The 16,224-nt window shown below is 39.9% G+C and overlaps 1 pseudogene; it reads left to right on the plus strand.

The window, feature by feature from the left end:
* Positions 1-364: 364 nt before the first annotated feature.
* LOC100609007 (nucleophosmin-like) lies at positions 365-1,120 on the plus strand (annotated as a pseudogene).
* Positions 1,121-16,224: the final 15,104 nt, after the last annotated feature.

Genomic DNA, 16,224 nt, shown 5'->3' on the forward strand with positions numbered 1-16,224 from the left:
CAAGCAATTTACAAATTCATGCATCCTGACTTCAAAACTTACTAGAAAGCAACAGTTATCTAAAGAGTGTGTTACTGGCATTATAGACATGTAAAGTAATCGTGTATAATTGAGAGTCTAGAAATCAACTCACAGATCTGAGGTCTATTGATTTCCAACTAGGTGCCAAGATCACTCCATGGAGAAGGAATAGTATTTTCAACAAATAGTGTGGGGACAATTGTATATCCACGTGCAAAAGAATGAATTTGGACCCCTGCCTCACAAGACATTAAAAATTAACTTGAGCCCTGGTGTGATTCCATCCTGCATGGCTGTTCTCTTGAGCAGTAGTTGTTTATCTCCGTCTGCCTTCTCTCCCACCTAAGTGCGTTCCACTACTCAATGGAAGACTCCATGGACATGGACATGAGTCCCCTGAGACCCCAGAACAATCTTTTCCGTTGTGAACTAAAGGCTGACAATCACTTTCAAGTGGATAATGATGAAAATGAGCATCAGTTATCTTTAAGAACGGCCAGTTTAGGGGCTGGTGCAAAGGATGAATTGCACATTGTTGAAGCAGAGGCAATGAATTATGAAGGCAGTCCAATTAAAGTCACACTGGCAACTTTGAAAATGTCTGTACAGCCAACGGTTTCCCTTGGGGGCTTTGAAATAACACCACTAGTGGTCTTACGGTTGAAGTGTGGTTCAGGGCCAGTGCATATTAGTGGACAGCACTTAGTCACTGTGGAGGAAGATTCAGAGGCAGAAGATGAAGAACAGGAGGATGTGAAACTCTTAAGTATATCTGGAAAGTGATTTGCCCCTGGAGGTGGTAGCAAGGTGCCACAGAAAAAAGTAAAACTTGCTGCTGATGAAGAAGATGATGATGATGATTTTGATGATGAGGAAACCGAAGAAAAAGCACCCGTGAAGAAATCTATACAAGATACTCGAGCCAAAAATGCACAAAAGTCAAATCAGAATGGAAAAGACTCAAAACCATCAACACCAAGATCAAAAGGACAAGAATCCTTCAAAAAACAGGAAAAAATTCCGAAAACACCTAAAGGACCTAGTTCTGTAGAAGACATTAAAGCAAAAATGCAAGCAAGTATACAAAAAGCATATTGAACAGTCCAGGGGACTACTAGTAAATTAAGCCCAAAGGTGGGGAGAGAGAAAAAGGAGAGACAAATATAGTCCACACTGAGTGTCATCAACAATCCAGACTAAAGTTTTCTATTTTAATCTCAATTCCCTATTCTGATTTGCCACCCATGCCTCTTCAGGCTGGAAACCATGTCACTCTTGGTTCCCTAAAGCACTTTTCTTCTGACTGCTGTGATTCAATGAACCTTGCCCTTTGCTTTCTATTACTTGTGCATTTGCCTTACCTCTGACCATGTTTTAAATCACGTTTGTATCTCCTTAGCTGCTCAATAAATATTTGAATGAAAAAAATTAACTTGAAATTGACTAAAGACTTAATATAAAAGCTAAAACTATAAAACTCTTAGAAGGAAATGTAGATGTAATTCTTTGTGATCTTGGATAGGTAACTTTTTAAAATATAACATCAAAAGCACAAAAAAATAGGTAAATTGGACTTTGTCAAAAATTTAAAAATTGCATCACCAAAGAATACTATCAATAAAGTTAAAAGACAATTCACAGATTAGAAAAAATATTTGCAAGTCATATATTTGACAAAGGGTCTAATAATAGACTACTTAAATCAATTTTGCAACTCAAAAACAAAAGACAGCAACCCAATTAAAAGTGGGCAAAGAACTTGAACAGATGTTTCTCCAAAGAAGATATACAAATGGCAAATGAGCACATGAAAAGATGCCCAGCATCATTAATCATTAGGGAAATGAAAATCAAAATTACAATGAGTTACCACTTCACTTCCACTGGGATGGCTATAATAAAGAAAAAAAAGGAAAATAAATTTTTGTGAGGATGTATACATTTGAACCTTTGTGTATTGCTGGTAGGAATGCAAAATGCTGCAGCTGCTATGGAAGTCTGGCAGTTCCTCAAAAGGGTAAATGTAGAGTTACCATATGACCTAGCAATTCAATTCCACTCCTAGGTATCTATCAAGAGAACTAAAAACAGATGTACACTAACACTACCTTTATAGTAGCATTACTCATCATAGCCAAAAGTAGAAACAACCCAATCCCCATCAACTGACGAATGGATTAAAAAAAAGTTAGTGCATTCATACAATGGAATATGAGTCAGTCATAAAAAGAATGAAGTAATGATAAATGCTACAACATGCATGAAGCTTGAAAATATTATGTTAAAAAAGCCAGTCATAAAGGACACATATTGTATGATTCCATTTGTATGAAATGTCCTAAATAGGCAAATCCTTAGCAACAGAAATTAGACAGTGATTGCCCAAGGCTAGGGAAAGAGTGGAATGTGGAGTGATTGCTTAATCAGTAAGGAGTTTCTTTTTGGGAGTGATGAAACATTCTGGAATTAGATAGTGGTGGTATTGGTTGCACAACATTGTGAATATACTAAAAACCACTTGTACAGTTTACAATTGTTAAAGTGGTGAGTTTTATGTTTTGTGATCTTTATCTCAATTTAAAAAATCCAAAATGAGGGTAAAAACCAAGAAAGCAGAAGCCATGGGATCCAAGAAACAGGAGATACATTGGAAAGAGTTAGGATGATAGTGAAGGAAGCTCCTAGACGCCCACTGTGCATGGAAGATAGAGCACAACCAGTTCAGTGGCTTCTGGGAGAATATCTGTGAGAAGAGGATATTTTGCTCCTGATGTGTTCAAAAGTATTGAGAGGAGATATTGAAGACTGTGGAAGAATCTGAGCAAATATAAATGAAACTAAGTGTATTCATTTGAGTTTTCCAGAAAAACAGAACCAATAAGAGAGATGATGGATAGAAAGATACTCAAACAGACGATAGATAGATATAGATAGATGATTAGATAGACAGATAGATAGATAGATAGATAGATGATAGATAGATAGATAGATAGATAGATAGATAGATAGATAGATAGATGGATGATAGATGAGAGAGAAGAAGGAAAGAAGGAAGGAGGAAGGAAGAAAAGGAAAAAAGAAAGGGAGAAAAGGAGAAAGATGAAAAGATAAAGAGATTTATTATAAGGAATTGACTCACACAGTTACAAAGGCTAAGAAGTCCCAAGATCTGTATTCAGCAAGAGACCCAGGAGAGCTGATGGTAGAGTTCCAGACTGAGTCCAAAGGCCTGAGAATCAGGAGAGCTGATGGTGTAAGTTCCAGTCCAAATTCAAGTCTGAGGGCAAAAGAAGACCAGTGGTCCAGCTCCAAGATAGAGAGAGCAAATTTTCCCTTTCTCAGCCTCTTTATTTTATTCACTTCCTCAATGGATTGGATGAGGGCCACCCCATCAGCAAGGGCACTCTGCTTTACTCAGTCCACGGGTTCAAATGTTAATCTCATTCAGAAAACCCCTCACAGAAATGGCTAGAATAATGTTTAACCACATAACTGGGTACCCATGGCCTTGTCAACATGACACATAAAATCAACCATCAAACTAAGTCAGTTTAAAAAAAAATCCAGTTATTAATTTTGCAGAAAACAAATAGTTGTGCATATCCTATGTGGCTCAACTGAGAATAGCATTTATATTTGTATAGTTATAATATCAATATTAAATATTGAATTAATCAAAAACTTGACATAAGTATAACTGGAGTTTGAGGGGAAGATAAATGTGTGTGTGTGTGTGAGAGAGAGAGAGAGAGGAGATGTGATAATGGTGGAGCAAAGAGTAAAAAAGAGCTAAATCCTTATCTTCCATAGTGGGAAGTCATTTTATGCTGCCTAATGCTGAAAATCACAAGTAGTGCTAAAAATCATATGTTATTTATTGATATGCAGGTGAAAAACAAGAGCAATAGTTTAAAAAGCTGCAAAGGTAGCCTTTTAGGAATGGAAACTTGAGGTTGTAGGTGGGGAGCAGGTTATTGTTTTGGTTCAGCTTGATTTTGGTAATAATTCTGGTAAAACAATTTGACTGTATAAGTATGCATGTATAACTTTGATTAAAAACTAAATTTTAAAAATGTATGGTACATGGAATTGGAGAAGATCAAATAACAATAGCCTACTTTTCCCTGCTAATTTATTGTACTGTACGGACTCCAAGTTTGATTAGGGGAGACAAATTCTTTCTGCATGTGATCACATAAGTATGTCATGTGTGTCTGAGTACATGTGTCTGCACGCATGTGTATGTGTGTTCATGGGCATAATAAGCTATGCTTATTCTTACATGTGCCAAAATGAAGAGAGATATATTCATACATATTGATGTAGACTGGCTTGTAAGCAGCAAGAGAGTAAATAATGTGATGCTTACAAGAAAAGATAAGAGACAACCGAAAGTAATGGAATTCATTAAGGAAACCATAAGCAGATATTAAGTTTTTAAAAATCTAACTAAACAGCTCTTCTTTAGAATGTGAAGGCATTGCTAGATGAAATAATTGAGGACATGGAAATGACTACTTTTTTTTTCTTTGCACTCATTTTCTATAAATAGAGAAATATAATTATCATTGTCAAAAACAATGTATTATTCATTATAAAACTTATAAACACAATTAACAACAAGTTCTTGTCAGTTTCTGAAACAAATCAATGAAAGAAACACTGAAGGAAATAAATATTTAAATGCCATCTGATATTTTTAAAAAGAAAATTTGTATTCAAAATATATAAATTTGGTTGATTAAAAATTAGCAACTGTTTTAGAAGGATTTGTGTGGTAGCATAGCATTGGAGATGGTTGCATCCTCCTAGGAAGAAATGAGCTTTGTTGAGATAGAATTCTGGAAGGGAAAGTATACAGCTGATTTTAACCCTGGAATCTTAACTCTCCATGTCTGCTAAGAACCACCTGGCACAATTCTCAGAGGAATAGTTTGGCTCAGACTGGATAGAGATAACCAAAGGACTCATTGAGAAAATCTAGACCCAAACGATTAACGAAAACATACGCGGTGGCTCACGCCTGTAATCGCAGCACTTTGGGAGGCCAAGGCGGGCTGATCACCTGAGGTCAGGAGTTCGAGACCAGCCTGACCAACATGGAGAAACCCTTCTCTACTAAAAATACAGAATTAGCCGGGCATGGTGGCACACACCTGTAATCCCAGCTACTCGGGAGATTGAGGCAGGAGAATCACTTGAACCTGGAGGCAGAGTTTGCAGTGAGCTGAGATCGTGCCACTGCTCTCCAGCCTGGGCAACAATAGCAAAACCCCATCTCAAAAAAAAAAAAAAAAAAAAAAAAAAAAAGAAAACATATACATATACAATAAATAAGAAAAAAATAGATATAAACTCTGGTGTTAATCCCTGGCTTATTCTGTCTGAAATTGTGTTACAGCAGCAGTCCCTGACCTTTTTGGCACAAGGGACCCGTTTCGTGGAAGACAACTTTTTTCCACGGATGTGGGTGAGGGCATGAAACTGTTCCACCTCAGATCATCAGGCATTAGTTAGATTCTCATAAAGAGCACACAACCTAGATCCCTTGCATGCACAGTTCACAGTAGGGTTCATGCTCTTAAGAGAATTTATCTAATGTCTCTGCTGATCTGACAGGAGGCGGAGCTCAGGCTCTAATGCTCGCTCCCGCCACTCACCTCCTGCTGTGTGGCCAGGGTCCTAACAGGCTGTGGGCCAGTACCAGTCCGCAGCCCAGGGACCGGGGACTCCTGTATCATACCCATCCTTGGCCTGTTCTTTTCCCAGGTGTTACACATTTCTCTTGACTTATAAAGGAGATGACCAATTGTTCACCCTTGTTAAAACTTGGTTAAGGCCGGGCACGGTGGCTCATGTCTGTAATCCCAGCACTTTGGGAGGCTGAGGCAGGTAGATCACGAGGTCAGGAGATCGAGACCATTCTGGCTAACATGGTGAAACCCTGTCTCTACTAAAAATACAAAAAATTAGCCAGGCATGGTGGCGGGTGCTTGTAGTCCCAGCTACTCAGGAGGCTGAGCCAGGAGAATGGTGTGAACTCGGGAGGCAGAGCTTGCAGTGAGCAGAGATCGCACCACTGCACTCCAGCCTGGGTGACAGAGCAAGACTCCGTCTCAAAAAAAAAAAAAAAAAAAAAAAAAATCTTCGTTAAAAAGTCTTAGTACTTGGTTGTGTTTTCTACAAATACCGTGTTATTCTGAGTGTTTATCACTGATTTCTAGAATAGGCATTGTTTGCCTCCACTGTACTTGGCCAGCACTGGCCGTGGGTGTAGGTTCTGTGAGTCTCTGTTCTGGCCGTTCTGCCCTGTACTCTAAGCTCTGATGACTGCATGCTTAGCGCACTGTAGGCAAGTTTAAAATTTTTTTGGAGGGAAAAATCATTTCTGACTTAAAGATAGAGCTGAAATCATTCCTCATTGTACTTAAACACAGGCACCAAAATGTTTTCTCTGCAGCACCATTAGACATCCCTCCAGGAGCAGAAATTGTGTGTGATACTATTCAATATTTTCAAGTTTGGCATCACCTACCTCTCAGAAGAGGCTTGAAGAGGTAGTTTAACCTGTTGTCTTTTCCTCTTTCTAAGCTGGACTGCACTACTAAAAGCCACAAACTAAACAGGTGAATGAATATATAATGCCAGCAACTGGCAATTTCTCCATGGTGGCATGCTCAGGTGTCCATCTGCATTAGTTTATCCTGTTCTCTCTTCCCATTTCTTCTGGTAACCAAACTCCCTTTATAGTTGAAGAACCCATTCCGTGAGATTTGGAAGGGTCAGATTTTCCCATCTCCCAACCCACTGAGAAAGAGAAAACCTGTACATTAGGAGTTTGGGGGCTAAAAAAGTGGGGAAAGCCAGTATGGTCAGGGAATTCATTCTCAGGACTTTGCCCAAGCAAGTTACAGAAATAGACAGCATCTCATTTGCTTTCAGGACATGTGTTAGCACATATGAAATGTTGATATGTCTTCATTTTAATGCCTCTTTACTACTTCCTATGTTTATGTTAGCCTACCCCAAGTGTTTCCAAACTTCTCTGATCATCAAAATCTCCAAAGGAGCTTGAAAGTGAAGATTGACTAAATGAACCCAAATATTTTGTAATCATATCTAGGAAATGGACTTTTTTCAGAAGCTGCCCAGGGAGTTCTTCAGATGAACCAACTTTGGAACTTACTCTTCTGCATACGATGTGGTATCCATCCGTGAAATCATTAGCTAAATGATTCTATCTCTGGCTGCTGCAGAAAGGCAAACGCTTAACTGGCCACATATGATATTTCACAGCACCACGTGTTTCTGCTGAGAGGTCTGCCACTTTCAGCCCAGACCAAAGAGAGTAGAAGGAACTCCACTCCCTGCTCCACAGAGCAGGCTGAACCCAGGACCGACACTGACGTTACAGCATAAAGAGGCTCCAATTAGAGCACAGAGGCAACATGCTGCCAAAAATAAATAAATAAATAAATAAATTAATTAATTAATAAAACCCACTTGAGGCTAAAAGTAATCAGTAGCCAGTGTTCTGCAGGCTATATTTGAGGGAAGTAAAATCTCTGTATCACTGAAAATGTGTATAATTAAAGTGAATAGTGAGTTAATTCATAAGCTGAGAATGAGGGACTCTGCTTCAAAACAGACATCTCAACACAGATGAACCTGGAGCAAGAATAGAACAGGATGTACCCTAATGATCAGCAGATCTTAGACTAGCCAGAGAGATGAGGGAGCCAGCCTAGACCAGAATGGAGAGCCCTCTCGGCCACATGGGGTGGCCAGCCTCCCAGATGGTACCCAATGATCTTGCCGCCTGTAATTTGCACCCTGGTATAGCCCCCTTCAATGTTGTGCCTGGTTGCTTTGTGTGACCAATAGCAGATGGCCTAAGTAATGACACATCGCTTCGGAGATTAGGTTGTAGAAGGGTGCAACCTCTGTCTGGGGGCACTCTCTCATTTGCCTGTGTTCTCTCTGTCTCGGATCACCTGGCTCAGGGGAAGCCATTCTGTGAACTGTCCTATGGAGAGGCCAGCTTGGGGAGGAATTGATGTCTTCTATCAGGAACCATGAGAGTGAGCTTAGAAGTGGATCCTGCCCCCTCAGTGAATCCTGCGGCTCCAAGTGACAGCTTGACTGCAACGTCATCTGAGACCCTAAGCAGGAGCCACCTTGCTTGGCCAGTCCTGGATCCCTGAACCCTCGGAAACTGTAAGATAATAAATGATTATCATTTTCACCTGCTAAGTTTTACTGTCATTTACCACAAAGCAATAGATAACTAATACACCACACCAACTTCACCGTGAGAAAGTCTATACATTTATTATCAGAAATGACTATCTTCAGAACTTGTAATATATTGATGCTTTAGTCAATTGAAGTATGTCATTTATATTCTAGGATGTTGGTCGGTAATTCTTAACCCATTTTTTGTCATCGTCAGTTTTTTATTCCGCAAACATTTGATCATCTGCAGTACCAGCTCCTGGTTTAGGCTTTATGAATACAGCAGTGAGCAACAGTGGCAAAGTCCCTATCTCATACAAGCTTCATACAAAGTAAATGAATACTTTAAAAGGCAATTGCATATTATGATAACACGCACAGAAAAAATAAACAGGTGACCTGAATGAGGGCAACTAGCTATAGGGCTGGAGTGAGAGGCGACTTCTCTTGATAGGGTGGTGGAGAATGTCTCTCTGCAGAGTGGCATTTGCTGAGATTGAAGGGTGAAAAGAGCGGGCCATGGGAAGGGGCTAGGAAGGGAAGCCAAGGCAGAAAAAGTCAAGAACAAGGCCCTAAGCTGGCAAAGGGGACCAGAGAGGACCTCCTTCCTTAAAAAGCCCATCCAAATCCCATGGCTCCCACCTAAGGGGTTCCCAAGATGTTGGTGCCCAGGTAAGTGCCCTTCCCTTTAGCAGGTGGCTAATTCTAGTTTCCTCTTCCCCCCAACACCCCTGGCCCTTTCTGAAGAGCAATAGGAAACATTCTCATAGATTATTTTATTGAAATATTGTTTTATGAGCTAGAAGAGAAATATGATTACTACTGGATAGTACTTGGGAATCCTTGACTTTCACGCCTGGCAGTTTTTAACAAGTAACTCATACTTTTAGCTTTCTCTTTACGGGTTTCTCTCAAACTTTGAGAGAACTGGATATTTTGGAGACAAGATCAAATGTATTTTGTCATATTTCCTCAATCCACACTCTTGCCCAGCCTCTGAGGAAGCAATCCCACAGTTTTCAGTCCTAGTCAATATCCCACATCTGCTGTGTGAATGAATTAAAGAGTTCACCACGGTGGATACATGCCATTTTGGCTGTGTCTCTCATTCCCTCGCTGTCCTAATTCTCCCAGCAGCCCCATTTTGTGAGGCTTGTTATGCTTCTTAAGGAAGCTTGCTTAAACAGAGCCTCCCATCCCTACAAAATGCAGGTGCTGAGCTCTGAAGGGCACGAGACACCCTCTGATGCACTGGCTAGCTGTTCTGAGCACCCAGTGAATCATTCCTTCTTACACAATCTGATTGTGTGACTCTGCTTATGTTTAGCATCAGTTAATTTGGAGGAACATAATATTTTGCATTTTGCAGTGTGACACTGTGTCAGAATCAGTCATCACTGTTAGCTTGATACTAATACTGTGCATATCGGGTGAGCTGGAGAAGGCATTGTGACCCTTGGAGAGAAGCTGGCCTGTGTACAGTCCTTCTGTTTCATGTGACAGTGCAATGTCACTGAAAATCTGGTTAATTTCTCTTCCCTGCCCCCTAGACTCTCTCCAACATAAATTATAATGATGCTCAAAGTGTCACCAGATTGGTAATTGAAAGAACACTTGGCATCTTCAAGAAGGGTTCAGATGGGGAGATAAATCTATCAGAACATTGCCGAGCAGCTCTTACCAGAAAGTTCCTTACTTCTGTCTGGACCAGTTACAAACTGACTTAATAGGTCATGATGTATGGTTTATACTCAGATGAAAAGACAGAGATGAATGAGTCAAACTAATTGCTGCCACAAATGAGGATGATATACAAGTTGGAAAGGCATTAGAGATACAGCAACGAACACCAGTTGAGATAACCCTGGATTGGATTCCTTTAAAGGCTAATAGAGGACTGCAGCTTTCTGCTAGGTGTTGATAAATTGTATGCTATGATTTTTTCCTTTGTTCTTATTTCCATTCAGAACATCTCTAATACATTGAGTATCCCTCTTGATGAGGCCATAAGAGAAATACATTTACCATTTAGTATGAATTTGAGAAGTAATAAGCATTTTAACGTCAAAACACAATCTCAAGACCTGGGGAAGAAAAAGGTTTCTTAAACACAATGTAATTTTTAAAATTAGCCAAGTATGGTGGCATGTGCCTGTAATCCCAGCACTTTGGGAGGCTGAGGCTGGAGGTTCAACAAGCCCAGGCCTTTAAATCCAGCCTGGGCAACACAGCAAGACCCTATCTCTTAAAAAAGTTGGTAGCCATAAAGAAAACTGGACTGCATTAAAATTAATAACTATTTCATAAGACATCATTAAGAGTGGAAAAGGTAGGTCACAGCATAAAACATATTTATAAGACCTATATCAAATAAAATATTCACATTCAGAATATAAAGAATTTCTACAATTTAATTAGAAACGGGTAAATAATACAATAGAAATATGGGGGAACCACTGAATGGGCCCTCAAAAAACTGGTCTTCCAAATGGTCACTAGCTATATGAAAAGGTTCTGAAATTCAATAGTCAACAGAGAAATAATTTCAAACTACAATGGTGATACCAGTATACATTCACCAGAATGGCGAAAATGACAAAGACAGACAAGACTCTGTGTTGGCAAGGACAGGAAGCAATTGGAACACACATTGCTGGTGGGAGTGTAAGCTGACATAATTATTTTAGAAAACTATTCTGCAGTACCTGTTAACACTGAATATTGACACACACTAGGAGCCAGCAATTGCACTCCTAGATATATAGTCAACAAAAATGTGTACCTATATTCACCAAGAACGTGTGCAAGAATTCAGAGCAGCAGAATTAGCAATAACCAAAAATAAAAACCCAAATATCCATGAACAGTAGGATGGATGATTAAATTGTGGTATGGGTTCACACAATGGAAACCCACCCAGCACTGAGAAAGAATCAACTACAACTATATGCAGCAACATGAATAAGTCTCAAAAATAAAAAGTTGAGTGAAAGAAACCAAAGACAGAAGAATACATACTGCATGATTTCATTTGTAAAAATTTCAAAAATGCACAAAACTAACCTAAGGCGTTAGTTAGAACAGGCAAGGCTAATTTATAGAGTTAAAAGGTTATGCTTGGAGGGTGATTAGGGGCTGGAAAAGGACCCCAGGGGCTCTTGGGGTGCTGGTAATGCTTTGTTTCTGGATCTGTGTACTGGTTACTCACTTGGTGAGAATTTCTCAAGTATACAATTATGATTAGCATTCTTTTTCCGGTGAATTTTATACCTAAAAGTTTACATGAAAAGCTCTCCACTGATGAATGAATGGCCAAAATGTGGCATACCTATACAATTAAATGTTACCCAGTGTTAAAAAGGAATGAAATACTGATATCTACTACCACGTGGATGAACCTTAAAAGCACTGTGCTAAGTGAAAAAAGCCAGTCACAAAAGGCCACATATTGTGTGGTTCCATTTATATGAAATGTCCAGAATAGGCAAAATAATTCAGAAAGCAGACGTGGTTGCCAGGGGCTGGAGGGAGGGAGAAATGGAAAGTGACCACTATGAATATAGGGTTTCTTTTTGGAGTGATGAAAATATTCTAGAATTAGACAGTGGTGTTGGTTGCATAACACGTGAATATGCTAAAAACCACTGAAATGCACTTTCAAAGGGTCAATCTTATGGTGTGGGAATTAAAGTTCAACAAAAAAAATAAAACCTTCCTTAGTGTTAGTATGTTGTATGCAAAGGCCTACACTTCTACAACCATCAAGATGCATGGACTTTTTCATTTATTTATCAGCTGACAGGGGCTGGATCATCTGAACTATACATTCCACATTGGTTGGGGTACCCTGGATCAGGAATCCTCAAATTTTATATACAGCATGACATTCTCCTTGAAAGCCTTGGGGACTACAAGTGAGCAAACAGTTTTAAACATTTCAACCAATACCAGTGGATTGGAGGAAGTAAAATTTCATGTACATTAATGGGCTTAAAGCCCTGGCATTTCTAATAATTTGTTATTCATATGCCAATAAATACATGTCTGTTACAGAACACTTGCTTATAATTCAATTAGGAAAAACTAACACTTGCCTCATGAATGGGCATGAATCAAGGGTCTCAAAATTGTTCATACTCTTTGATTTAGTAATTCAACTTCTAGGATTCTATCCTAAAGAGATAATTAGCAATGACATCTGGATTAATTTAAAAGAGTGTTAACCACAGGGTTGTCCTAGTGAAGCAAAAGTGCCCAAATGATAAACACAAAGAGGGATGGAGGCAGAGACTCGCAGCACACAAGAGTGATTCTGGGCATGGAGGCCCTGCCCCCACACTTTCTGAAGAACTGAGAAGTGTCTATAATGGATATTAGAATACCAAGCCAGATACGCCCAAGGCCCTAATCCAAGTGCCCCACCAGATATGTGAATTGCAAATTTCCTCTGTCTCATTCCTTTCCTCCTCTCCCCTCCATTCTTCTTTCTATACTCACCCCAATTGCTCAGGGCCTGACCTTGGCTAAAATCCCTGGAGAGAAGACTGATTAGCTTTTAGTCTTGACCAATTAAAATCAGCTGGGGAGCTTTGATCTGGAAACATCTCTAGAAGGGGCATGGGGCTGAGTAATAAATGTTAAAAGTAGGACAATGAAAACAGTTGGAGTGTTAAAACAAGGACATCCTCATTCACTCGCACCAATGAACTCTTTGCCAAAATGTTTATCTCTGCCAAAATGTTTGATCTCTATCCTGTAGATGTGTATAGAAGCTAAGTGAGAGGCAGGGAAAGGCAGAGAAACTGGGCCACCTTGGCTCTCCTTGATTAGCTTCCAATCTGTTGAAGAGGAACAGGGCAGGGCCAGAACAGGTGAGTTTCCTTTAGTGGTACTCCACGGAATTCTAACTTCTGTCTTAATGTAGGGGAAGATAGTCTCAGTATATAGAGGCTATGTTCTTGTAACTTGTTCTACTTTCCAACTTAAAGTCAAAGAGACTCGGTCATCACAAGAAAATAACCCAAAGGGATTGTGTAATAACATTTTTTAATTCACTTAATTAAAACTCTTGTTATAAAAGTAGCACATACTTATTATTTTAAAAGTGACATTTACCCTGACACCCTAACTCAGTCTCCAAAACAAATAGTCATAACTTCAGTGTTTTTGTATGTATGTGAAAGTATATATGTAGATATATCTAAGTACAATAAAGCAATTTTTCTCATACTTTAGTGTAGATCATGCAGTTATTCAACAGCTTTGCTAAAAATGCAGATGGGGCCAGGAATTTATGTTTTTAACAAAGATAATGATGAAGGGGGTCTGCACCAAGATAAGCCCCAATAATCACCATCTCCTAGGATTCATTCCCTGTGCTTCTCTTCCTGTATCAAACACGGTTGACTTTAGTAACCAACAGAATATTGCAGACACAATTAAGTACCACTTCTGTGGCTAGATCATCAATGTCGTTGAAGCTTTCACCTTGGATTCTCTTGGGTTATCCCCTCTGGAGGAAGCCAGCTGCTGTGTCCTGAGGACACTCAAGGAGCCCTACAGAGAGGTCATCATGGCAAGGAACTGGGGTCTCCCACCAAGAACCAGTGTCAGCATGCCAGCCATGTGATGAGTCACATGGGAAGCAGGTCCTCCATCCCCAGTCCAGCCTTCAGATGACTGCAGCTGACACCCTGAACGAGATCTCATGAGGGATCCTCAGACTGAATTACCTAGCTCAGCCTCTCCTGATTTCCTGGTTCACAGAAACTGTGTGAAATGATAAATGTCTATTATTTCAGGCCACTAATTTTGTGGTAATTTGTGGCAGAACAATTGGTAACTAATGAGGAACAATGCTGTAAAGTATATTATTGATCCCATTAGCTGCCTTTAAAAATAGTTACATATTTTACACAATATATTTTATGTCACAGGTGAGGTTTGGTGACAAGTTAATGCCTAACATAATCAAAGGCTAAAATTTCTATAGATATAACTTACTTCAATTCCAAATGTTAACAGTACTAAACAGTAACATCTTAAGAAGGGACTCATTCCTGTTTTTATTTAACAATACTGTAGTCCTCTGGCTTAAATTAGATGTAAATCTCCTCATAACCACTCAGAGGTTTTTCTTTTCTTTTTTTTAAATATCAGTGATAGGGCCAGTACATATACATAAATAATTCAGTATTTATTGCCAACCACCATGCTACAAAATTTACTTATCTACAATCTTTACTGTTCCTTCACTAGGTAAGAATTATCACTCCCATCCTACAGATGAGAGGACTGAGGTTCAGGAAGAAGGATTAAACTTCTATACACCTTTCAGCTGGCAAGAGGAGGAGCCAGAGCTTATTATTTTCAAAATGTCAGACCAAGTTTTAGTTATTGGCATTGGATTTGCTACTGTGGCCACAGGCCTGAGTGGGAGTTGGGGTAGGTTATCCTGCTTTGGAATGTTCCTTATACAAACACCAATCAGACAGTGAACAGCTAATTGTGAGTGCTCCTTGTGTGCCAGACACTATGCCATGTTCTAAGAAGATAGTGGTTAAAAAAAAAGAACATGGGTTCTACCTCTACCCAGTGTATAAATTGGTAGGCTGCTTACCCAGCATTTATTCTTATTTTTTGGTGGAGGTCACTGAGGTTAAGAAGCCATTTAATAGCAGATGCCCAATATTTCCAAATAATGAATGTGATAAAGTGATATAAAGTGTTTTTTAATAGCACCAATGATACTCAGATCACATCTAGTCCAACTGTTTCATTTTATAGAAGACTCTGAGGTTCAGAAAGGGTAAATGACTAATGAAAAGGGTGTTGAACCTAAACCTGTGTGTAAGACCAAGTCCAGAGCTCCTCACACTCTAATCCAATAGCTTCCTGAATTTAAGGGGCTATGAGATAAAACCACCCCAACTATCTGACTCACCATGAACTGGAGCCTGGCTGACTTCTCAACTCCACCAGCTTCCATGCAGTGCTTCTCAATCCTGGCTACACATTTGCATCACCTAAGAAGCTTTAGAAAACTCCAAAGCCTGGCTGCACTGCCACCAATTAAATTAGAATCTCTAGAGGTGGGCTCAGGCAGCAGGATTGGTTAAAGCAGTCCAGGCAATTCCATAGTGCAGCCAAGCTTGAGAACTCCAGGTTGAGTTTCTGGTGATAGAGTCTTTCAGGCTCTTCCAGGTTTTGCTACTTCACTTTTTACCATGCACTGGGTTGGCTAGTGCTCCCCAAAATTCATGTTCTTCCTGAAACTCAGAATGTGACTTTATTTGGAAATAAGGTTGTTGTCAATGTAATTCATTAATTTAAGAGGAGATAATAATGGAGTAGGGTATGCCATTAATCCGACTGGTGTCCTTATAAGAAGAGGAGAAGAGACACAGAAAGACACAGCAGAGAGGTGGATGCCATGTGAAGTCACACACAGAGGGAGGGTGGCCACGTGATGATGGAGGCAGAGATGGAGTCATGCAGCTGCAAGCTGCAGAACACCAAGGAATGCCTGTAATGACCAAGGGCTGGGAAGCAGATCATGGCCCTGCTGACACCTTGATTTTGGACTTCTCAACTCCGCAACTGTCAGAGAATATTGAGTTGAGCCATACAGCTTGTGGTAGTTTGTTATGACAGCCCTAGGAAACTATACCCCCTTCCACCAGCCAGGGGCTCCCCTGTGCACTACTTCCAACTTGAATGGCATGAGTCCAGCAGATGAGGTTCAATACTCCTTCTAGTCCTACTGTGATCCCCTTCTCTCCCTTGTGTGCCTTATCTCTGGTCAATGGTGAGTGTCTGGTCTTCTTCCTCCCATTCATCTCCAGATTTCCCGGGCAGCAAACACAGCTAGTAGAGCTCCTCTTTACCTCAGAGTTCCTAAATTCCCTGGTTATGTATTTGGAGAACATTTTCCACGTTCTGCTGTTTGCTTTCCAGTCTTTTCCTCTT

This window comes from Pan troglodytes, chromosome 6, assembly GCF_028858775.2.
Source record: "Pan troglodytes isolate AG18354 chromosome 6, NHGRI_mPanTro3-v2.0_pri, whole genome shotgun sequence".
Classification (NCBI taxonomy): domain Eukaryota; kingdom Metazoa; phylum Chordata; class Mammalia; order Primates; family Hominidae; genus Pan; species Pan troglodytes.